The following is a 25,276-nucleotide window of genomic DNA, read 5'->3' as shown; positions in this document are numbered from 1 at the left end:
TTACTTTAACATTTATTAAATGCTTATTATGTGACCAACACTGAGCTACACACACATCTAATATAAGTGCTCACAAAGTACTGTGAAGTGTATCTTAGCCCTGTTTTACAGTTGAAGAAAGAATCAGGCAGGTAAATTGACTTGGCAAAAATCACATAAAGGAAACTAGGGAATTCACTTTATGGCAAATACTTTTTGAGTAGGTAATTCATTCAGATGGTGGGGGGGGAGTGTGTATTTAGATAGATCTAGATTTATGTTTTGAGTTGAAGTTTCCCACATGTATATTCCATCCACCATTTCCCATGCAAATGCCATCGATCCCACTACTTTTACAATTTTCTCATGTATCTTCCTAGAGCTTTTTCTTTCTCTCTTTTCCCCTTCTGCAGTCTCGCTGTTCCTGTCATAGTGTTCTTTTTTTTTAATTGAGTTATAACTGATAAAATCTTATATTAGTTTCATGTGTAAAGCATAATGATTTGATATTTGTATATACAGCAAAATGATCACCACAAGTCTAATTACCATAGTTACAGAATATTTTTTCTTGTGATGAGAACTTTTAAGTTTTCTAAGATTTACTCCCTTTAGCAACTTTCAAATATGCAATACAGTATTATTAATTAGAGTGACTGTGCTGTACATTCCATCCCCATGACTTGTTTATTTTGTAACTTAAAGTTTGTACCTTTTGACCCCCTTCACTCATTTTGCCCACCCTACCTCTGGCAATCACCAGTCTGTTCTCTTATCTCTGAGCTTGGCTGGTTGGTTGGTTGTTTTTACATTCCACATATAAGTGAGATCATGTGGTATTTGTCTTTATCAATCTTACTTAGTTCATGTAACATAATGCCCTTGAGGTCCATCTATGTTGCAGATAGTGAGATTTCATTCTTTTTCATGGCTGAACGATACTTCATTGTATATGTATACTACATCTCCTTTCTTTTTTTCCCTCTAAAATTCAATCATGTATTTTTCTTTCTTTTTTTTTTTTTTACTATTTTTGAGGATAGTTGATATCCACAATGTTACATGAATTTCAGGTGTACAACATAATTATTTGACAAGTTAGTACATTATGCTATGCTCACTACAAGTGTAGCTACCATCTGTCACCATACAGTGCTTTTACAATATCATTGACTATATTCCTTATGCTTTGGCTTTTATTTCCATGATGTATTCATTCCATATATACTAATTTCCCTTATCCATTCACCTTTCAATGTGCACTTAGGTTGTTTCCATATCTTGGCTATTGTAAATAATGCTGCAGTGAACATGGGGGTGCATATATTTTTTGGAGCATTTTCATTTTCTTTGAATAAATACCCAGAAGTGTAATTGCTAGGTCATATGATAGTTCTATTTTTAAGTTTTTGAGGAACTTCCATACTCTTTGCCATAGTGGTGGTATCTATCTATATTCCCACCAACAGTGCATAAAGGTTACCTTTTCTCTGCATTCACACCAGCATTTATTTCTTGTGTAATTTGGATGATACTGCCAAATTTCCCTCCGTAGGTGTTGTATAAAGAACAGTTGAGAATGTATATAGCATTGTCGTTAGAGTATGTGACCAAACCTTTGGATTTGAGACTGAAAAGTGAAAATGTTTAATCTTAGTATAGTCTTATTATGCATTCCTCCTGTTATAAGTGAGGTGAAACATCTCAGACTGGGCAAAATTTTATTTTTTATTTTTTTTTAAAGATTTTATTTATTTATTTGAGAGAGAGAGAAAGAGAGAGAGCACGAGAGGGAAGAGGGTCAGAGGGAGAAGCAGACTCCATGCTGAGCAGGGAGCCCAATGCGGGACTCGATCCCGGGACTCCGGGATCATGACCTGAGCCGAAGGCAGTCGCTTAACCAACTGAGCCACCCAGGCGCCCATGGGCAAAATTTTAAATGACCTCTTGCTAGTGAGGATTCAGGTGAAAGGTATTGTTTTACATTGCTGGTAGAAAGGTGAACTTTTTCAACCTATTTGCAAAGCAGCCTGGCAACCTGTGTTAAATTTTTTTAAACTACAAATACCTTTTGTTCTGTCTACCTTTTCCTCTTAAGGACATGCCATAGAAGTTGCAGCCATCATTTCCACTTACAGCCCATCAGTCAGAATGTAGTCATATGGCCACACTTTCAAGGGAGACTAGGAGATACAGTCCTTAGTTATGTGGCAGTTTCCAAAGCTAAAACTGGGGGAAGAAGAGAAGAAAGGACATTGAGAGACAATAGTAGTTTTTGCTACAACAGACTTTGGTGAGCTAGGTAAAAAAGGAAGAGGGACTTTTTTCCCCCAAAATTATCTATTCCTGCAAAGGCACACTGTAAAAAAGCATGAACAAAGGTGGCATGATTCACTGGGAGCAAATATTGTAACAGTCTATCATATGATATACTTATATGTATATGTAAAGTTTTATATTTGCCCACATATTCAAAGAAATATAAGTTAAATTGGTGGGGTGCCTGGGTGGCTCAGTTGGTTGAGCGTCTGACTCTTGGTCTCAGCTCACATCATGATCTCATGGGTCATGGGATTGAGCCCTGTGTTGGGCTCTGCATTCAGTGGGGAGTCTGCTTGAGATTCTCTCTCCCTTTTCCTCTGCCCCTCCCCCCTCAGTAAGTAAATATTTTTTAAAATAAGTAAAATTGGTTAAACAAGTTCATGATGGGCAGATACAAAAATGACCATATCACTCTCACTCTCCTACTTTGCCTCACAGATTAAAGGCCAAACTCTTTAGCCCATACTATTTCTACTATGTTAGACTTCCTCCCAGAAGATGTAAAAACCATGTAGAAAGATAAATTGCTTCTACCTGGAGTGGTTGGGCTTCATGTAAAATACGGAATTGGAACTGGACCTTGAAAGAAGAAGTATTTGAATTAATGGAGAGGGGCAACGGAGCATAAACAAATAGTTCCAATCTTTTTAGGCCTACTCTTTTAAAAAATTGAAATATAGCATACTACAGAAATAAATGAACTACCTATCAAAAATAAACATACCACTGTATCTACCACCCAGAAAATAGAGTATTACTGGTTACATAGAAACCCTCTTAGGCAACCTCTCAGTAACTATCCTGCCCCTCCTCCCCAATATAATCACTCTCCCAGCTTCTAACCATAGACCAGTTTTGCCTGGTTTTCAATCTTACATAAATGAGATTAAGTGTCTATTTTATATATATGTGAGATTCATCTGTATTGTTTGTAGAAGTAGTTCATATTCATTGCTATATTCCATTATATGAATGAACCAAATATATCCGTTCTATTGTTGATGTTTGGGTTGTTTCTACATTGGGGCTATTAACCAATAGTGATGCCATGAACATTCTGTGTCTCTTGGTATGCATGGGAAGACATTTCTTTTGAGAGAATACTTATAATTAAAATTCCTTGGTCATAAGGTGTGTGCACATTTTATAAAGAATGCCAGTTTTCCAAAGTTTATGTTTTTTATATCCCCACCAACAGTATATGAAAGTTTCATGTTCTCCACACCCTGGGCAACACTTGGTATCACCACTCTTTTTAACGTTAGCCATTCTGATCGGTGTGTAGTGGCATTTCATTTGGGCATAATTTGCATGTTCCTGATGGTTACTAAGGTTGAGCACCATTTTATGTTATTTGCCCTTTGGAGAGTCTTCTTTTTTGAAGTCCTTGTTCAAGTCACTTGCCCATATATCTGTTGGGTTGTTGGTCATTTTCTTACTGATTTTTAGGACTTCTTTATATATTCTGGATGTGAATTCTTGACCAAATACCCTTTCCTATAGCATGGCTTGTCATTTCATTTTCTCCATGGCATCTTTTGAAAAAACAAAGTTCTTGATTTTAATGTAACATGTTTCACCAATCTTTTTCATTTTTTTTTAGTATATGTGCTGCCGAAGTGAGCACACCAATCTTTTTCATTCTTAAATTATTTTGAGTGTGCTGTTTCTTTTTGTAACCCTGGTAGAGTAATTGGTACCAGAGTAGTTACAGGAAATGGACCCACTGAGATTGAATTAAATACACACACACACACACACACACACACACACACACACACACACACACTAAAATCAATCACAGGGATAACCTCATTGCTATAGACAAAGGGACCACAGGACACCCATGATTTACAGTACTATTATAATTGCCATTATAATAGCATGGGATAGAATGAAGGTGAAAAGAAAGTATCGCTGTGATAACCATAGTAATTTAAAATTGTGGATCCATAATTTAAAATTATGATCCTAAACAGGATGTACACAGAAGAAGGTAAAAACTATGAAAATACAATTAAGAACGTATGGAGAGAGTCAGAACCCCTCCACTGCAGCTTTGAAGGAGTCCTTTATCTCCTATAATCAGTGGGCAGATAAGGTAGATTTGTAGTACCAATTATATGCTCAATTCTTCCAGTTTTCTTACTCTAAGGATGGAGCATTGGTGAGGAAGATGTGGGGCCCAGACATAGAATGTGGACTTTTGGGCAGACAAGAATGAAGCTGAGAACTCTGACCCTGCATATCCTCTGAACTTCCTTTGCTCTCTGAGGAAACTAGCCTCCCCTGCATAGAGGCTTTCAGTGATTGCACTTGGGACAGCTCTCTCCTAAGCTGATACCTGTTCTCAGAACTTACCTTCACCACCTCACAGTATCCCCAGTTAAATCTCAAAAGACATACTAGTCAGAGAAGTATGTGGCCTGCTCTGGCAAGAGATAAGCTACACAGAAGTTAAAGACCTTGCCGTTTTGATCAGCAGGAGCCTGAGGAGTATATATAGAAGTGGGTTCTAAGGATATTACACCAAGGGGGAATAAATATAAGGCTTTACTTATCATGGCAAATTTATTGGCACAGGTGTACTCACCTGAGAGTCAACATCTAATATATTGGCATTAATAGTTTGCTAGGATGAGGCATGGGCTCAGTAACAGGTTACAAATAATAAGTGGCCTACAAATGAAATTTGAAGTAGTAATTTCAAAATGCCAGTAATACCCTGGCATACTGTAGAGGAGGGAATACAAAGACTCTGTAGATATTCTCACTTTTCACCAAGTCATTAAGAAATGCTTTGGTGATAGGAGCATCAGCATTCCCAAAGAGCTCTGAAGTGTCTGTTCTCTGTCAGAATGATGGTGATGAATGCTGTGGTAGAATTGTTTCCTGATCTCAAAGAGAATAATACAGTCCCAAAGTGGCAAAGGCTACATGATGGCATATAGCCACCCGAGACATGGTGGGCACAATTACCATAATAAGTCAAAGAAGAGAAGTTAATCAGATTGTTTTGACCTACAGGGAAAGGGGGATAATGACCAAATGATAACGAAGTCCCTAGAAATGAAATGGGTTAAGTAACCCAGTAAGGTGCTGCTTGACATATATAGGTGGGAAAATTCTAAACTAACTTGTGTTGTCATAGTGAAATTATAAGCCTCCCGTCCAGTTCACAGACCTGGAACTCCTTGATGATGGAGAGAGACTGGGTCCCTTTGAAAAATAACCCAGCAATGCAGCCATGGTTATATAACCATGAACCTTCCCCTAATCCAGTGGTTCCCAAACCTGTCTGTACTTTAGTAGAACACCTGAGAATTCTAAAGAACACACTTCAGACCAATTAAATCATAATTTCAGGGAGTGAGATCCAGGCATTGATATTTTTTAAAGGTCCCCTGGTAAATCCTGTGAGAAGTTAGGGGATCACTGCCCTAATCCTTCTCTAGTGGCCATTTACTGAGGAAAGGAAAATATCAGACCTCCTGAGGCTTATTAGATACTGCCTCTTAATATCTACTGATACCTAGAGACCCAAAACCCCATCCTGGATAACTGGTTAAAATAAGAGGCCTGCGAAAGTCAAGTGATGGATGTAGTCTTGGCCTAAGTCTGGGTGACAGTGAGTCCAGAAAGACCCATATTGTTATTTCTCCAGTCCTAGATGTGTAGTAAGAATAGATATATTTTAATAACTGAAGCAATCTTCATTTTGGTTTCCTGACCAATGGAGTGAGTGCTGTAATGGTAGGAAGGGCCATGTAGAAGTTCATAACTGCTTGCTACCACTCTTACACTGTGACCATATACAAAAAGTACCACATCCTGGGGAACTCATAGAAATTAGTGCCACCCTGCTGGAATAGTGATTCATACCACATTCCCACTTAAATTCCCTTTGTGGTCACGAGATGAGTCACAGAGAATGACAGTGTAAAAACCAGATGGGTAGTAAAGAATGACTGGATTACTGCAAGAGTTTGATCAGGCAGAGATGCCAATTGTAGTTGCTGTTCTAGGTGTGGGGTCTTCATTGGAGAAAATTAATATAGACTTTGAAAAGATATATAGGTTTTGGTCTGGAAGTGCCCCGTACACCCCATTCCAATTAGTAAGGGAGGTCAGAAATAGATGGCATTTAACTGGCAGGTATAACAGTGAGCCCTTACTGTCTTGTCGCAGGGCTGTGTCAGCTTTCTGTTCTCTGGTGTGAAGGGACTTTGATCATCTTGCTATATCATAGAATATTGCGCTGGTCTTACAGAAATGAATGTTAAATGAACCCAATGAGCAGGAAGTGGTAAGCACTCTACATGTTTTGGTAACACATATGCATGCCAGAAGGTGCAAGAAAAATCCTGTAAAACTTCCAGGACCTGCCACAAGTTTTTAGGGGTCCGATGGCCTGAGACATGTTAGGTTATCCATTCAAGTGAGTGACTGTTCTGTTTTTCACCACCACAATAAAGAAAAAGGCAAAATTTGTGACAGGTCTTTTTGAGTTCTGGAGACAACAAAATAGAACATTTGGGTGGCCCCTTCTAACCTATTTTCTGGGTAACTAGTTTTCAGTGGAACCCAGAGCAAACTGTCTTGCTAGTTGGGCCTTATGAGTGGGCAAATCCAATGGTATTGGAAGTTCATGTGGTAGAGATGTTATATGAAGCTTCTGATGAGTGCCAATAGGAGAATTACACCACCGATTCCTTGGTTTTTGAGTAAAGATCTATCTTCCTCGACCAATGTTTTGTTTTGTTTTGTTGAAAAGTAGCTCCTGACTTGCTCCTGATACCTGGTAGAGATGGAACACCTGACCATGGGACATCAAGTGACTGCGTGAATAATCAACTACCCATCATGAACTGGTGTTACCTGATTCACCAAACCATACAACTGGATGGACGCAACAGCAGTCCACTCCCTACAACACTGGGAACACCGTCACAACTAAACTGAATGAGCAGGTGACTCATTCGAGTAATACCTGCCCATATTCCTTCAGCATTTCTCTCCCAGTCCATATAAACTGGCTTCAAAAGAGTTCCTCTGAGCAATTAATGAAGAGAAAAATGTGTCGGTCTTATTTTGTTTGTTTAAGATTCTTATTTATTTATTCATGAGAGACAGAGAGAGGCAGAGGGAGAAGCAGGCTCCCCGTGGAGCAGGGAGCCGGATGTGGGGCTCAATCCCAGGACTCTGGGATTATGACATGAGCCGGAGGCAGCCGCTTAACCAACTGTGCCAGCCAGGCGCCCCTTGGTCTTGTTGATTCACAAAAGGATCTGCAGTGAGCTGGCAGTACTGGGGTGTGAGTGGTCACTATACAACACCATCACTCATTAGTGGCCCTGAAACACAACAGTAAAGGGAAATCCTTTCATTGAGAAGAACTTTATAAGACAATGGCCTGAGGTAAGGGTAGACACTGATCTCAGGGTCCTGGGATTGAGCCCGGCATCAGGCTCCCTGCTGGGTGGGAAGCCTGCTTCTCCCTTTCCCACTCCCCTGCTTGTGTTCCCTCTCTTACTCTGTGTCAAAAAAAAAAAAAACTTAAAAAAAAAAAGAATGTTGGAGCACCCCACCTGGTAAAAAATCCTATCAGGGTGTACCTGGGTGGCTCAGTCTGTTAAGCATCTCCCTCTGCTGTTCTCTCCACTCTCTTCTCCCTTTGCTCCTCTTCCTTCTCTCTCAAATAAATAAAATCTTAAAAAAATAGAATCCCATTCAGGTGAGGTACAAGCAAAAACTGAGAGAAACTAAGGAACGGATGATGAAAGAGAACTATGTTTATGAATCCAGGCCTCATGACCAGCTTAAAAAACAGTTTTATGAGACTGCTTTGGAACTTGTTTCTTTTCTCCCATACCATATATGAAGACTTCTGGGGTGGCTAATGTTTATGGTTTCAGGACTGAATGACACCACCCCATGATGATTTTGTAGCTGATGGGAGGAGACTGCATAGTGGAAAAGAGTGAGGTAAGTGTATTTATTCCCTCTGGCTCCCTCCAGTAGAGGCTACCTGGAACTGGATGTATACTTTGACCTTAGGTCATTGCCTCTCTCAAAGTGAACTCTTCACCATTCTCTCTCCTTCCTGGTTCTGATTTTTTCCTCTTCTCTTAGAGCCTGTCCTTGTAATTCTCTTATACCCTACACACACACATTTGTAATTAGTCCTTTTTTAAGTAAACTTTTAAATGATCCTGAGTGTATCGTTTGTTTCCTGTTAGGACTCTTGGACATATGAACTTTTTTTTTTCTATGACCAACACGGGGCTTGAACTCATAACCCTGAGATCAAGAGTCCCGTGCTGTACCAACTAAGCCGGCCAGGCGCTCGTGAACTTTTTATCTCTTGTATTGCTTCTTAAAATCTACTTGGATTTAGCATAATCGCACCATCTTTGTTAGTTTTTGCATGATACACATCTTTTTACTTTGTTTCTCTGCATTCTATTTAAGATTTGTCTCTTGAAACAGGTTAAAGGTATACCTTTATAAGTCCAAGAAGACAGTCTTTGTCTTTAAATTGGGATAATCACTTTGCATTTAATGTAATTACTGATTGGCTTTAAAGCTGCCATCCAGCTGTTTTTGTCTCACCTGTTCTTCATTCGTTTTTCTCTACTTTCTTGGGGATTGTTCGTTTTTTTTTTTAATTTCATTGTTTTGTTCAGCTTTTTGGTTTTATGTTTTAATATTCTTAATTCCTGTGGAAATTAGAATGTACATCCTTGATTTTTAAAAGCCTAGAATATATTAGTACTTTATCCATGTCCTGGACAATGGAAACACCTTGGACCACTTTAAGCCTATTTACCTTCTCTTCTCAGTTACCGTGTGTTACGTTTTTAAATCTGTATGTTTTTAACATCACAATATATTAGCATTGTTTTGTAAAGTTACTATTTATTGAGATTTACCTATATATTTTTCCTTTTCATTGTTCTTCATCTCTTCCATAATCTGAGAGCATCCGAGATCACTTCTCTCTGCCCAAGGTCCATTCTTTCTTACAAGGCAAAAATGCTGGTGACAAATTCTGTTTCTGTTTGTTTGAAAGTGTCTTTATTTTGCCTCAATATTTGAAAGTTATATTGTTTGAATGTAAATTCTAAGTTGATATTTTCCTTTGGTACTCTGAAGATAGCTCATTTCGGTTGCAAAGCAGTGGTCTTACTGTCATTCATTTGATAAAGTAATTTGTCTTTTTCCTCTGGATGCTTAAAATTTTTCTCTTTGGTTTTCAGCAGTTTTACTATGTGCTTAGGTGTGGTTTTTTGCCTTTTTCTAGTTTACAGTGTTTCTTGAATCCAAGGCATGATGCCTTTTACTTTAGACATCTCTTCGGGTATCACTGTTATAGTCTCTCATTCCTCTCCTTTTCGGTCTTAATTATAACTATATTAAACTTTTTTTTTATTCTATACCATAAGTCTCTTCCACTTTTTAAAAAAATTTTTCCGTATTTTCATCCTTTGTTTCTGTAAATCTGAATATTTTCTTCTGAACTTCATCCAGTTCCCTAATTTTGTCTTTAGCTCTGTATAATCGGCTGTTAAGTCCATCCACTGGGTTTTTAATGTTAGCAGTCTTTGAACAATAGAATTTCCATTTGTTTGCGTTTTCATTCTCTACACACATTCTTATTCTTAGATTTTTAAGTTCCTGAGCATTTTAACAGCATTTTAAAATCTTTGTTTCATAATCCCTGTGGGTTTTGTTTCTATGATCTGTTGCTTCTCTGCTTTTGTCATACCTTCACATATACCTGATTATTTTGTGTGTGTGCTGGATATTATATATAAAAGATTGCAAAAATATTTTGAAGCTCCGGATAGCATTACTTTCCTCTAGAGAGGATTTCTTTTGCTTCCGTTAGGCAGCTCAACTGGGGCTTTTAGCAGACTTAGATCACTACAGTCCAGTTAGGGCCAGATGTGATTCAATCCCTGCCAGTTCTGATCTATTTTCATTTCACTTTGACTGCTAGGGTACAGCCCTTCAGGATCTCAACTGAAAGGCTGAGGTGTTTATCTCTTCCTTGGTGAGCCCTAAACTCCAGTTTTTCAACCTCCCTGCCCCCTTTCCTAGGCCTGTGAGCTTGCAAAAATCTGTTTACCTTTTCAGTTGCTTTTGGAAAAGACCGATGCGTCCAGCAGAAAGGGGGCCCTAGATATTCAAGCACCTCTCCAACATGTCTCCCTCTCCTAGATCGTGGACCTGTAATCTTCACCAATTTGGCAGCTTTTCAGTGCCTTTAAAGAAATGTGGTTTTCTTTTTCTTAGTCCACTCTTCTAGTTCTCAGCTAAAGCATGATCAAAAACCCACCTACTTCTTCATTACCAGAAGTGGAACTGCAGAAAACTCATTTTTAAAAATTTTTTCTTATTTTTTAAATAATCTCTACACCCAATGTGGGGCTTGAACTCAGAACCCCAAGATCAAGGGTTTTATGCTCTACCAACTGAGCCAGCCAGGTGCCTCAAAGACTCATTTTTTTTTTTTAAGATTTTATTTATTTGACAGAGAGATAGCACAAGTAGGCAGAGTGGCAGGCAGAGGGAGAGGGAGAAGCAGGCTCTCTGCTGAGCAGGGAGGCCGACATGGGGCTCGATCCCAGGACCTGGGGATCACAACCCGAGCTGAAGGCAGCCGCGCAACCGACTGAGCCACCCAGGTGCCCCTCGAAGACTCATTTTTAATGTCAAGAATTTTACTGGATGCCCCTGCCTCTCTTATCAAAATACACAAGGTAGTAATTGTACATGTTTAGCATATAAACTATAAATATGTAATAAACATAATAGTGTATGTGTATACACACATACACACACAATTATTTATGTCCACATCCCTGCAACAACTGTTACTCAGGGATTTCTAACTCAAGGAAGGGAAACACTGCTAGAAGCAAAGGCATAGTCTCAGGAAAGTTACAATATATTTGAAAGATATTTTTTAATTTATTTATTAGAGAGAGCACGAGCTGAGGGGGAGGGAGAAGCAGACTCCCAAATGAGTGGAGAGCCTGGGGTCTTGACCCCAGGACCTGGAGATAATACCTGAGCCAAGGGCGGACACTTAACCAATTGAGCCAGCCAGGCACCCCACAAGTATATTTGAAGGAACATGAGGAGGCCAGTTTGATTATAGAGATTTCACATATAAAAGCAGAGATAAAGTTCTGATTTATATTCTCTATATAGGAAGCCATTGGAAATTTCTTCATTGTGCTATCTTTTAATAAAAGCTATGTTTAATCTGATAGTGACATGCAAAATAAACTGAAGAAGCAGGAACAGAGGCAGAGAGACCCACTGGGAATGTATAGTCATTGACCAAATAGGAGTTGTTGATGACAGGCATCATAGTGTAATGAAAACAATGCTGACATTAGATCACAGGACTTGTAATTACTGGTCCTGTCATCTTGGGCAAGTCATTTAACCTGTCTGATTCTGCTTATTTACATGCCCATCACTTTAGAGGCCTTTAAAAAAATAATGAAATGCTAATAATTTTTGCTTAACTCACAGAGTGGTTATACAAATATAATGATAAGAATATTTTTTAAATGTATATTATAAAATTTAAGGTGTGATATGCATTTGAAGATCCAAAGAAGTAAAAATGGAGACTGGTAAGGAATGAGAAGGGTGAAAGAAAAAAAATGAATCCTAGTGACTGGAAAATAGAGTCACTTAAATCAGTCAGTCAGGAGAGGAACTGATTTGGGAGATCAGGACAAAGGTTAGGGAGAAAACAGTGATTTATTTCATTTTAATTGTAATTGTGGAAATGTTCAGCAGGCAGTTCTCTTATTACATCTATTAGTTTCATATATTCTTACATATTTTCATGTGAGATGATTCAATCTCCTTTATAAAATTTTAAGTTTTGAGAGAGAAGTTATCTCCTTGGGGATATATATTTCCTCATTTTTTATTTAAAAAATAAAGCCTGTACCTGCTGATTTGATAAAAGTTCCACCTATTTTGTCCATTTTATTAGTAAAGTGATTACATGGGCATTGACTGATTTAAAGATTATTTGTTCCCTCTAATACTAAATTGATATTCTTCAGTACGCATCACTCTAAACAGTTCCCACTATTAGTACTTTAGGGTACTAGTATCTTACTAAAAATCAGGCAAACATCTTAACTTCTATTTGAATTTCATGTGAGACATAATAAGTGTCTTATTGAAAGTCATAGGCATGATCAGGGCACCTGGATGGCTCAGTCAGTTAAGCGTCCAACTCTTGGTTTCAGCTCAGGTCATGATCTCAGGGTCATGAGATCAAGCACCACGTCAGGCTCTGTGCTCGGGGGAGTCCACTTGGGATTCCCTCCCTCCCTCTCCTTCTGCCCCCCCCCATGTACTCTCTCAAATAAATCTTTAAAAAAAAGGAAAAAGTTAGGTTCATGGTGTATGTTTCTTTTATATTTTAAATGTATATGCCTATATTGCCTTTTTAATTTAGACCATGAACTTTAAAATGGTTTCTTTTCCTTTTAAAATGCTTAGTTTCTCCTAGTTTTTAAAATTAAATCATAATGGACACTCAATCATAGCAGTAGCTCTATCTTTTGCAATAAGAACTTGTCCCCCATAGTTTATCTCTGGACTGCTCTAGTATACTGAATCTGTAACTTTACATTTCTAATAATATCCAGCATCTTTAGTAAGTTTAGACTTAAAACAAAAATGCTTTGTCAACCTTTAGAAAGCTGATTGGGCGTTTAGACCAAACATTCCTCTTGTATCATCATTTGCTCCCTCTCATTTTAGTCTAGTTTCCCCTAGTCTTACATGAATAGAAATTTGGTTATACAGAGCTGTTTGCCTTTCCTATTTTTTTTTTTGCCCATTACAATTTTTAATATTTAATAGCCCTTCTAGTTCTACTTCAAATAAAATACTTTGTATTTTTTACATGTGACCACAAAAATAATGTATTGGCATCCTCCCTTATCCAGTAGACTTTGGCATTCTCAACCTTAGGGTACTTGGAAGTGAGGGAAAAAAAAAAACCTGAGCAGCAAGGAAAATAGGTTCTGTAAGCTTTATTCTGCAGTAAAAATATTGATCTGTTCTTGAGGAATTGAGTGTTTCACAAAGGGGAGTTCTCCATGTGACTAAAGCTTCAGTTATTCATCATGGACAGTAAGTCAGTGCAGTTTGAAGGTCTTTGTCATTACTGGTGAGCTGGTAAATGTTTGACAACTAACTCACCAGGAAAAAAAAAAAGCTTTGATTGTGGTGTCTGCATATCTGGGGGGGTAAATACTCCCACTGGCTCATTTCAAGCTACCACAAGACATCACAGAACACAGAACTGGAAGGAGATGACTAATTATCAAACTATAATAGGGTATTTCTACAATATGGATATGATAGACATAACAAAAACATGGAAAATAGTAAAAATGAGGAAGTGAATTTTGAGTTTTACTGAGATATATTGGATTTTAACATAATTGTCAGCTTATACAATTTTTAATAATGGCTGTGTTTAATAGCCTGAAAAATTTCTAAAAATTTTTAAATTGGCACTCATAAGGCAACATAAGCCAACTCTAGCACTCTGTCTGCACACTTAGTTTTGGAAGTGACTTAGGCACTAGCCAATATGAGTTGAGTCCTTCATGCCTTTTTCATATTCCTCCATGTATATGTTACCTTGTTAGGACTTTTTAAAAATCTTCTAAAGCTGGTGTAAATGCTTAATTTGTATCTCATGTAAATAAATACAAACAAAAGGAACTCGATGGGAAAAATAGACCTTTCTTCAAGGAAGAAATATAGATGGCAAAGCAGCACATGAAAACATGCTGAACATCTTTAGTCACTAGGTAAACGCAAATTAAAATGACAATGAGATATACCACTACATACCTATTAGCATGGCTGATTGAAAAGACTAGTCATAGCAAGTCAGGAGAAATTGGAATTCTCATACACCGCTGGGGAGAATGTAAAATGGTACAACCACCTGGAAAACAGCTTGGTGGTTTCTTAAAATATTAAACATACTTATCAAATGATCCAGCTATTCCAGTCCTAGCTATTTACCTAAAAGAAATGAAAATCTATGTCCATACAAACACTCGTACAAGAGTATTTGTTATAGGGGCGCCTGGGTGGCTTAGTTGGTTGGGCATCTGCCTTCGGCTCAGGTCATGATGCCAGGGTCCTGGGATTGAGCCCCGCGTCGGGTTCCCTGCTCAGCGGGAAGCCTGCTTCTCCCTCTCCCTCTGCTGCTTTTCCTTGCTTGTGCTCTCTCACTCTCTGCCAAATAAATAAATAGGGTCTTTAAAAAAAGAGTATTTGTTATAGACAAAAACTGGAAATAACCAGAATGTCCACTGATAGGTAAATGGATATGGAAATTGTGGCATACCCATACAAAAAATACTACTCAACAATAAAAAAGTAATGAATTATTGAGTGACACACATAGGTAAATCTCAAAATAATTACGCTGAGTAAAAAAAGTCACAGAGGGCATACTGTTTGATTCTACTTAAAATTGTAGAAAATGCAAATTAGTCTATAGGACAGAGAACGTATCAATGGCTTCCTGTGGATAAAGGGGGAGGGGTTAGGGGAACAACAGAAAGGGTTTACAAAGAAGTACAAAGACACTTGTAGTGATGCCTATGTTTACTATCTTGATTTTGGTGATTGTTTCATGGGTATATACATATGTCAAATTACCAAACTGTACACTTGAAATATATGCAATGTATTGTATGTCAATTGTACTTCAATAAAGCCATAAAAAATTTTTTTAAACTGTGGTCTGACCAGTGGAGATGTGGAAAAAGCAACTGCTTTGTTCTGGACCACATATTTCCATCTTTCAGAGTAAAACTGTATAGGTTCTTTGGGCAGCCCTAAGCACATTGCTGGTTTATACTGAGATGTCAAGCAACAAATTCTCATGTCTTTATCACATGTCTGCTAGTACGCCAGATTCTCTTCATCTGAGTGGCTATCTTTATACTTATCTCTAATATATTTCATATTATTTGTTCTTCACACGACTATTATAATGAGGCTCTGGTATTAATATTCATTAAACCATTAGTTTCTCAGACTCCATTCAATGAACACTAGGGATACTCACAGAACCATCTGAGGTATCCTGAGTGGGTATGGGATTGGAGATAGAGGGAAAGTGATAAAGATTCTGAATGGGCAAGGCTTTGGCCTCCAACTCAGGCAGTTTGTTTTGTAGACTTAAGGACTCTTGGAAAAAAAGTATGAAAATAGATCATCTAAGTTTTCCACAAACCCACGCTCAGAAGCTAATGCACAGCAGTTGCTCAATAAATATCTGCTGAATGAATCTTGATTAAATTTAAAATGCCACTCGCACTTCTTTCTGTACTCCCTCTCATGTGGCATGGGTATATACATACACCATTTGGGTTTCTTGGGATGGGAGTATTAATTTTTGAGAAGTCCTGTTGATTTTACACTACAAAAGTTACCAATTGCAAGGAAGATGGAAGAGTAGAAGGATCCTGGGCTCACCTCCCCCAAGGTACACACCAAGGCTGCAACTACATTTAATGCAAGTCACTCTGAAAACAACCTGAAGACTAGCAGAACAGCTTTTCCACAGCTAGAAATAATAAAGAAAAAGCCACATTCAGAAGGGTAGAAGGGGCAGAGACTCAGTCAGGAACCAAACCCCTGGTACAGCAACCCACAAGCAAGAGGGATATCACAGGAATGGAGGTCCTCTCTAAGAAGCAAGGGAATCAAGGCCCACATCAGGCACCTCTGGCTCTGGGCACCTGCACAAAGAAAAGAAACCCCCATAAGATCTGCCTCTGAAAATCAGCGGGGCTTACCTTAACTCCGAGAGCACCAGAAGGCTATAAGAAACCAAGACTCCACTCAAAGGGCCAGAGCACTGTATCACTTCGTCTGAGATCCAACACAAAGGCAGCAGTTTGGAAAAGCACCTGGGTTATACATGAAGGAAATTTACTAATTTTAGGGTGTGTACTGAAGGGTCAGGAAAATGCTCGTGGGCACCATTTTTCTTGCTTCTTTCGGCTTAGCTGGCCAGATGCTTGTGGGAGCCAGTTCTGACACTCTCCATCTGTCCTGATAACACCACTTGCCCTACCCCACATTCCCCTGCAAACCTGTCCAGCCCAATCGGCACCACACCTGGCAAACACTGTTTTGTTTTGCTTTTAAGATTTTTATTGGGCTAATCTCTACACCCAACATGAGGCTGGAACTCACAACCCCAAGATCAAGAGTCACATGCCCCACCGACTGAGCCAGCCAGGTGCCCCAGCAGCCTCAGTTTTGACCAGTGTTTCCCCAAAGCAACTTTCACCCCACCACACATGGGCAGCCCCAGCGCAGGGCAGTGCACCTCCAGAGCAACTCCTGCCCCAGGGATGTGGCGGGGGGGGTGCTAGCCTCACCCACCAGCATGCCCACAGCAGTTGTAGCTAAGACTCTTAGCCAGCTACACTGGGAGCTAACCCCATCCACCAGCACACCCACTATAGCCAGATCTCTTAGCTAGCTGCACAGGGGTCCAGCCCTGCCCACCAGTATGCCCACAGTAGTTATGGCTAATCACTGCAGCTACCTAGGCTGGAGGCCAGATCTGCCCACCAGTATGCCTGCAGCAGTCATGCCCAGTCACAACAGGAAGGTACATGCAGCCCAGACAGGAGATACCGCTGGAAGTACCTGGTTCTGGTACTGGTACAGAGGACTGTGATACTGGGCCCCATGGGACACCTTCTACATAAGGCCGTTACTTTAAACATCAGGAGACCAGACCTACCTAATATACAGAAACAACACAGAGTCAGACAAAATCAGGAAACAGAAGAGTATGTTCCAAACAAAAGAACAAGACAAAACCTCAGAAAGAGAACTATGAAAGAGATAAGGAATCTATATGATAAAGAGTACAAGGTAACAGTCATTAAGATGTTAACCAGATTTGAGAGAAGCATACGAGCTCAGTGAGAACTTCAACAAAGAGAGAGAAAATATAAAAAAGAATCAGAGCTGAAGAATACAACTGAAATAAAAAATACACTAGAGAGAATCAATAGCAGATTAGAGAATGCAGAAGAATAGAGCAGTGATCTGGAAGACAGGGTAATGGAAAGCACCCAAGCCTAATAGTAAAAACAAAAGAAAATAAAAAAACAAATAATAAGGATAGGTTAAGGGACTTCTGGGACAACATCAAGCATACTAACACTCATATTATAGGGGTCCCAGAAGGAGAAGAGAAAAGGGCAGAAAACTTATTTGAGAAAATAGCTAAAAACCTCCATAAATTTAAGGAGATGAAAACAGACACCCTGGTCTAGGCTACACAGAGAGCCCCAAATAAGTGAGCCCAGGCAGTCCACACCAAGACATATAATAATTAAAATGTCCAAAATTAAAGATAGAGAATCTTAAAAGCGGCAAGAGCAAATAGTTACATACAAGGGAAATACCATAAGGCTATCACCTAATTTGTCAGCAGAAAGTTTATAAGCCAGAAGGGAGTGGCATGATCTGTTCAAAGTGCTCAAAGGAAAAAATCTACAACCAAGAATACTGGGCAAGGTTATCATTCAGAATTGAAGGAGAGATTAAAAAGTTTCCCAGATAAACAAAAGTTAAAGTTCAGCACTGTTAAACCAGCCTTACAAGAAATATTAAAAGGAATTCCATAAGCAAAGATGGAAAGGCCATAACTAGAAAACTTTATAAAAGGAAAAAATTCCACTTGTAAAAGCAAGCACATGGTAATGATAGATCAATTACTTATAAAGAAAGAGCTGGTTCTTTGAAAAAACAAAATTGATAAACCTTTAGCCAGACTCATCAAGAAAAAAAGAGAAAGAATTGAGCTTGGATGGCTCAGTGGGTTAAGTGTCCAACTCTTGATTTTGACTCACGTCATGATCTCAGGGTTGTGAGACTGAGCTCCACATCAGGCTCTGTGCTGGGTGTGGAGACTGCTTAAGATTCTCTTTCTCCCTTTCCTTTGCCCTTCCCCCCTCTCTCTAAAAAAATAATATCAGAAACAAAGGAGGAGATGTTACAACTGACACAAAAATACAAAGGATTATGAGATTTGGACAACCTAGAAGAAATAGATAAATTCCTAGAAACACACAAAATCTGGAGACTGAATCAGGAAGAATTAGATCTGAACAGACTGATTACTAGTACCAAAATGGAATCAGTAATCAAAAAACTCCCAACAAACAAGTATAGGACCAGACAGCTTCAGAGGTGAATTCTACCAAACATTCAGAGAACTGATACCTATCCTTCTCAAACTATTCCAAAAAATAGATGAGGAAGGAATGCTTCCAAATTTATTCTGTGAAGCCAGGATTATCTTGATATCAAAACCAAAGACACTATAAAAAAAGAAAATTACATACCAATATCCCTGATGAAAGGAAATGCAAAAATCCTCAACAAAATTCAGCAAACCAAATTCAACAATATGTTAAAAGGATCATTCACCACAATCAAATGGGATTTATTTTGGTGATGCAAGGATGATTCAACACCTTCAAATCAACCAACATGATACACATTAACAAAATGAAGGATAAAAATCGTATGATCATCTCCAAAAATGGAGAAAAAGCCCTACACAAAACTCAACAACTGTTCATTATAAAACCTCTGCACAAAGTGGGTTTAGAAAAAATATACTTCAACATAATAAAGGCCATACAGGACAAATCCACAGCTAACATCATACTCAGCAGTGAAAAGCTAAAAGCATTCCTCTAAAATCAGGAACAAGACAAGGATGTCCACTCTCACCATTTTTATTCAACATAGTACTAGAAGTCTTAGCCACAGCAATCAGACAAGAAAAAGAAATAAAAGGCATCCCAATTGGTAAAGAAAAAGTAAAACTTTCACTATTTGCAGATGACACGATACTATATATGGGAAACCCTAAACACTCCACCAAAAAACTATTAGAAGCAATGAATGGATTCAGTAAATTTGCTAAATAAAGAACCAATATACAGAAATCTGTTGCATTTCTATACACTAAGAACAAACTACAAGAAAGAGAAATTAAGAAAACAATCCCATTGACAACTGCATCAAAAAAGAATTACCTAGGAATAAATGTAACCAAGGAGGCAAAAGAACCATACCCTACAAACTATAAGACATCAGTGAAAGAAACTGGGGAAGACACAAATGAAAGATGTTCTGTGATCATGGATTGGAAGAATATTGTTAAAACTTCCATACTACCCAAAGCAACCTGCAGATTCAATGCAATCCCTATCAAAATACCATTAGCACTTTTAACAGAACTAGAACAAATAATTCTTAAATTTGAGTGTAATGACAAAAGACCTCAAATAGCCAAAGCAATCTTGAGAAAGAACAAAGCTGGAAGTATTGACAATCCAGATTTCAAACTGTACTACAAAGATATAGTAATCGAAATAGTATGGTACTGGCACAAAAACATACACAGAAATCAATAGAGCAGAATAGAGAGCCCAGAAATAAATCCACACTTACATGGTCAATTATCTTCAACAAAGAAGGCAAAAATACACATTGGGGAAAAGACAGTCTCCTCAGTAAATGGTGTTGAGAAAATTGGATAGCTAAATGCAAAAGAATGCAACTAAGACCACTTTCTTACATTATACAAATAAACACTAAATGGATTAAAGACCTAAATGTAAGACCTGAAATCACAAAACTCCTAAAAGAAACCATAGGCAGTAAACTCTTGGACTTAAGCAATATTTTTCTGGATATGTCTCCTCAGGCAAGGGAAACAAGCAAAAATAAACAATGTGTACTACATCAAACTAAAAAGCTTTTGTACAGCAAAGGAAACCACCAACACAACAAAAAGACAACCTATAGAATGGGAGAAGACATTTATAAATGACACATGTGCTAAGGGGCTAATATCCAAAATATATTTTAAAAACTCATACAACTTAAGATTTTATTTATATATTTGACAGAGAGAGACACAGCGTGAGAGGGAACACAAGCAGGGAGAACGGGAGAGGGAGAAGCAGGCTTCCTGCCGAGCAGGGAGCCAGATGTGGGGCTCGATCCCAGGATCCTGGGATCAAGACCTGAGCCGAAGGCAGACGCTTAACGACTGAGCCACCCAGGTGCCCCAATAATAATACAATTTAAAAATAGAGCACCTGAACAGACATTTTTCCAAAGAAGACATACAGATGGCCAACAGACACATGAAAAGATGCTCAACATCAATAATCATCAAGGAAATGCAAATTAAAACCACAATGAGCTATCACTTCAAAGTGGTCAGAATGGCTAGTATCAAAAGACAAGAAATAATAGGCATTGACAAAGATGTGGAAAAAAGGTAACCCTCATGCTTTCTTGGTGGAAATGTAAACTGGTGTAACAACTATGGAAAACAGTATGAAGATTTCTCCAAAAATTAAAAATAGAAATACCATATGACTCAGTAATTCCACTTCTGGGTATTTACCCAAGAAAATGAAAACACTAATTTGAAAAGATTATGCAACCCTGTATTTATTGTAGCATTACTTATAATAGCCAAGATACAGAAGCAACCTGAGTGTTCATCAACAGATGAATAGATAAAGCACTCCTTCCAATTAAGTTGAAAAAATTGAATATTAATGGTCAACTTTCTACCTCTTCTTAAAATTATCTTCATTTTTACCCATTCTAATCTTATTCCTTCTAGTGTCTGATGTTTCCCCATTGTTCAAAATCAAATACTCTATTTTTGACCTACAGTCACATCTTGTGAAGAAAATGACTCCATCTATTCATCTCTGTTCTGTATCTCATCTCTCTCACAATTTCCTCTAGACTATAAATATACTCAAATCTCTCCCATTCTAAAAAAAAATAATAACCCTCCTTTGACCCTGAATTACTCTAAGCTAATTCCCTATCTTCTAACTTCCTATCATGACCAAGCTCTGCATTTTTTCATCTTCCATTCACTCCCCAATGTGCTTAAATTTAAATTGTCAACACTACCTCAATAAAATTCTGAGTCATCAGTGACAAAATTTAGTTGACAAGTTTCTAATCCTTAGTATATTTAAATTTCTATACCATTTCACACTTGATATTTTGAGTAGGTAGTCAAATATATTTTGAATAAATAAGAACTGATGGAGGAAAGGAAAAAAGTTGCTCTTAAACTCGAGTACCCAAAGAATTATAAACAGCTGTGGTAGCCAGAATAATGTCTCCCCTTGATCTTCCACCCCCACCAAAGATGTCTATATCTCAGTCTCTGAAACCCATGAATATATTATGTTACTTAGCAAGGGGGAATTAAGGTTGTGGATGGAATTAAGGTAGCTAATCCTCTGGCCTTCACATGGGTAGATTTTTCTGGATTATCCATGCAGGCCCAATATAATCACAAAGATCCTTATAAATGAAAGGAGGCCGGCATGTGTGTCAGAGTGACGTGATATGAGAAAGACTCAACCAGCCATTTCTGGCTTTGAAGATGGAAGGGGATCATGAGCCATGGTGCTAGCAGCCTCTTAAAGCTGGAAAGGGCAAGAACAGAGATTCTGCCCCAAACCTCCAGAAAGGAACCAATCCTGCTTATACCTTGATTTTAGACCAGTAGGACCATTTCAGACTTCCGAGCTCCAAATATCTAAGATAACTGTTGTCCTATGTCACTGAATTCAAACTAATTTGTTGTATCAAGAAAAACCATTTCTAATTTGTTATTCAAAAAAAACATTTCTAATTTTCCTTTAAAGTACAGTTGAATCTTGTGATTTTTTTTCTATTGAGTCTGATCTGTTGAGTGGGGGCTTGGAAGTGAGGATAGGAAGGAAACCAGGATCAAATGAGAGTTCTTTATATCACTGCAACTACTCTCTTGCTGACCTTCATACTACCAGCAGCTTGCTTATAATCATATATAAATACTAATGTACTATCACCAGAAATTAAAACCCTTACTAAAACTTAACAGGGTACAGACTTGCTTTAGAAACAAAAGTACAAGGAAAAAAAGAATTGTATTCTTCTTCTGTATTCTGTGAGATTGTATTCTTGCCTAGTTAGCAGGATAGAAAAGAAAGCTTGTTGGTTTCTGTTAGGAAGCAATTGGTAATGGCAGGAGAGAGGAACGTGGGTGAACCAATCTGGCACTAAAAAAGAAAAGAAGTGGGGGTCCCAGAGCTGACCTAAACCATACAGTGACATCTAAGGTTAAATATACAGATTCCTTGGCCACCAATCTCCAACTTTCTAAAGCTTTTATCTGACCACTCAATATGATTTTACCCTCAGTCCAATTATTGCTGCTCTGCTTGAGTTCTTGCCCTAAGTCACAGGAAATAATAAATTCCTGTTACTTGAAGGTAGGAGAATTTCTCGCTAACAAAACAGAAAGGTAGGATGCCTCATTCTGATGGGCAGAGATCATTCCTGCTGTATCAACTGGAAATTCTAAGGAGTATTTTCTCATAGTAACATGAAACACAGAGAGGTTGGATTTAGAGAACAGCCCTTTGTGGGCTGACCTGGAGACAGAATTACTTTCCCATTAGATATTATGTTTTTAGCTCCAGAACAGGAATGAACCTTAAAATGCACCTAAGCCCTTCCCCCCCTTTACTTTCACTTTAGAATCAAGTTACTTATCTGTCCTACCTGCCTACCATTTCTTGACTCTACTCAGAGTCACAAAGTCAGACTCAACAAATATGACTTTCGGTATGTGACAAAAGGTTTTTCATAACCTCTACATCAGTGTTTCTCAAACTAGAATCTTTGAATTTTTTACCAGACTTTTTCCCATTTTGTGATGTATTTCATTAATCTCTAATAATACAATCATAGTCTAAATCACCATAATTGCCACCTATAACTAAATACTGCCATGTGATTCCAGAGCCTGTGTTGTGTTTAGGTTTATGATCTTGTTGGTACTGTGTAATAGCACTCTCTCAGGCAAATGAGAAAAGAAATAGATCAATAAACACTTCTTTCTGGCCATGTGAAAGCCAAATAACATCAGTGAAAGAATGAACAAAGGTCTCTTAAAGGTTTAGTAAAGAAAACTGGTCATCATATATGGAATACAACAGTTAGTACAGACATGCCAAATTTAGAAGAACCTAAACTGTGGCAGTTAGTTCTGTATTTACGTTTCAAGAGGCAATTTGTAAAAAGTAAAAAAACTTAAGTAACACACAGGTTACACACAGATATTAATTTTATTAGTTTATATTTTTCTACATTTTATAAACTTTAGTTTTAAGGTTCTTTAAGAGGTAAGAACAAAGAGTTAATACCAAGTATTAGGTCTTAACCTATTTTTATTACAATGTTATAGCTTATTGGAATGTTTTTTATATATGATTTTATTATAATATTCTAATAAAAATAACTGGAGGAGACTCAAAAAAATTTTTAACATAAACTCTACCCAGTAAATACGCTAAACATACCACGGTCCTAGTGCAAGTACTGCAACTATTCTAGGTCTTTCTCACAATCACATCTCAACTATTCAATAGCATCCCAAGTGGTCTCTGCTTCTAGTCTCCACCCTAACACACACTTCAGTTACATCTTCCATACTGCTATCACATAGTTATCTTCTTGTGATTAAAGTCTGGTCAAGACTTCATGTTAAAATTCAATTCACCCTTCAGAATAAAATCTGAACTCATTACCACGGCATGTTAAGGCCCTCAATATATCCAGCCTTGTCTTTCAACTGTTTTGTCTCTTCTCATTCATTTTTTCCTCTGCCCTCCTCTACTCCCTAACTGCAGCCAAAGTACTTGCCCAACCTGTGGTTTCCAAAACTTACCAGGTCAAGTCTCTAAGATTTTGCGTTGTTCCCTCTGCCTAGAAGTTTCCTCCTTTCCCCCACCCCCCCAGCTATGCCTTTCTTTCATTTCTTTAAAGACAACTCTCTTCCATATAGAAACTTGCCCTTAGCACCCCCAGCTAAGTACCTTAATATTACTCTATGCATGCATTTATGTCATCACATTACTGTGATTGTCTGATCCTTAATGGTCTTCCCAATTAAAAGACTTTCTTAAAGGTGACATCTGGGTCTTTCATTCATGTATCTTCAGCATCTACCTCAATGCCTTGCATATAATAGGCATTCACTATATTTTTTTTAGGAAGATGGGAGTAATTATATCAATAGGTCTCTATTACATTAACATTCTTCACCCTAAACCTTCACTTACAGAGAAACTTCCACTTGGCCTAATTAGACACAAATATCATTGACAAACTGTATGAGTCTCTTGATTTTGCCTCAACCTACATCAAAAGCAGTCCCATATTATAAATGGATGTTTTTAAAAGCTGTAAATAAGGAGGTAGCCTGAATTCTGTGCTCAAGGGTAGATCTTCTAGTGCTTGAGCAAAGAGGGTGAAGAAAAAAAATAGCCTCCTTATTCCATGTTTCCTTAAGAACAGTTTTGCCTTTGACATTTTTCTTCCCACTTCTTCCTGCACGCCTCTCCACGTAGTCTCCAATGTCCTTATCTTTTGTCCCTAATTATAGCCCTATCCAAGCCAGGAGTAGAAATTAAACCTTATCCCTAAAATGCTCCAGGGTTAATCCCCTTCTCTCCACTATTGCAGAATAGAAAGAAGGAAAATAAGGAAAAGTTAAATTCACAAAAATCTGTGACTATCTAATTATATCTTAAATCTCAGGAGGTTTTGTTGAAAGTATTCTCGGAGAGTTGAATTTCAAGTATTGTAGCACCCAAGATTCTCCATTTTTGTATGGGTCTTTCTGTAAGGTGGAGAACCTGTATCATACTCTTCTCTTACCAAGTATATATAAAGACCAATCTCATTATTAATCGTTGAAAAAAAAAACTAAAAGTCTCACATAGTGCCTCCATTAAGTTAGATACTATATAGA

At 38.0% G+C, this 25,276-nt stretch overlaps 1 long non-coding RNA gene across 10 annotated transcripts in view; it reads right to left on the bottom strand.

Moving 5' to 3' along the window:
- Positions 1-25,276, bottom strand: part of LOC113924590 — a 35,485-nt gene that overhangs the window by 3,552 nt on the left and 6,657 nt on the right. The window contains exons 4-7 of one of the 10 annotated variants that reach the window (XR_003520721.2): positions 16,182-16,295; positions 14,392-14,607; positions 2,836-2,880; positions 1,808-2,208 (exon numbers count right to left, since the gene is read on the bottom strand). This is a non-coding gene — a long non-coding RNA (uncharacterized LOC113924590). Of the gene's footprint in view, positions 1-1,807; positions 2,209-2,835; positions 2,881-7,081; positions 7,656-14,391; positions 14,608-15,934; positions 15,950-16,181; positions 16,296-25,276 lie in introns of those variants that run through there. The other 9 variants (XR_003520719.2, XR_003520722.2, XR_003520718.2 and 6 more) reach the window with 9 other exon arrangements.

Source organism: Zalophus californianus, chromosome 2 (genome assembly GCF_009762305.2).
Source record: "Zalophus californianus isolate mZalCal1 chromosome 2, mZalCal1.pri.v2, whole genome shotgun sequence".
In the NCBI taxonomy this organism is placed as follows: domain Eukaryota; kingdom Metazoa; phylum Chordata; class Mammalia; order Carnivora; family Otariidae; genus Zalophus; species Zalophus californianus.
Note: the sequence above shows the minus strand (reverse complement) of the source record. Positions and strands in the feature narration are given on the sequence as shown.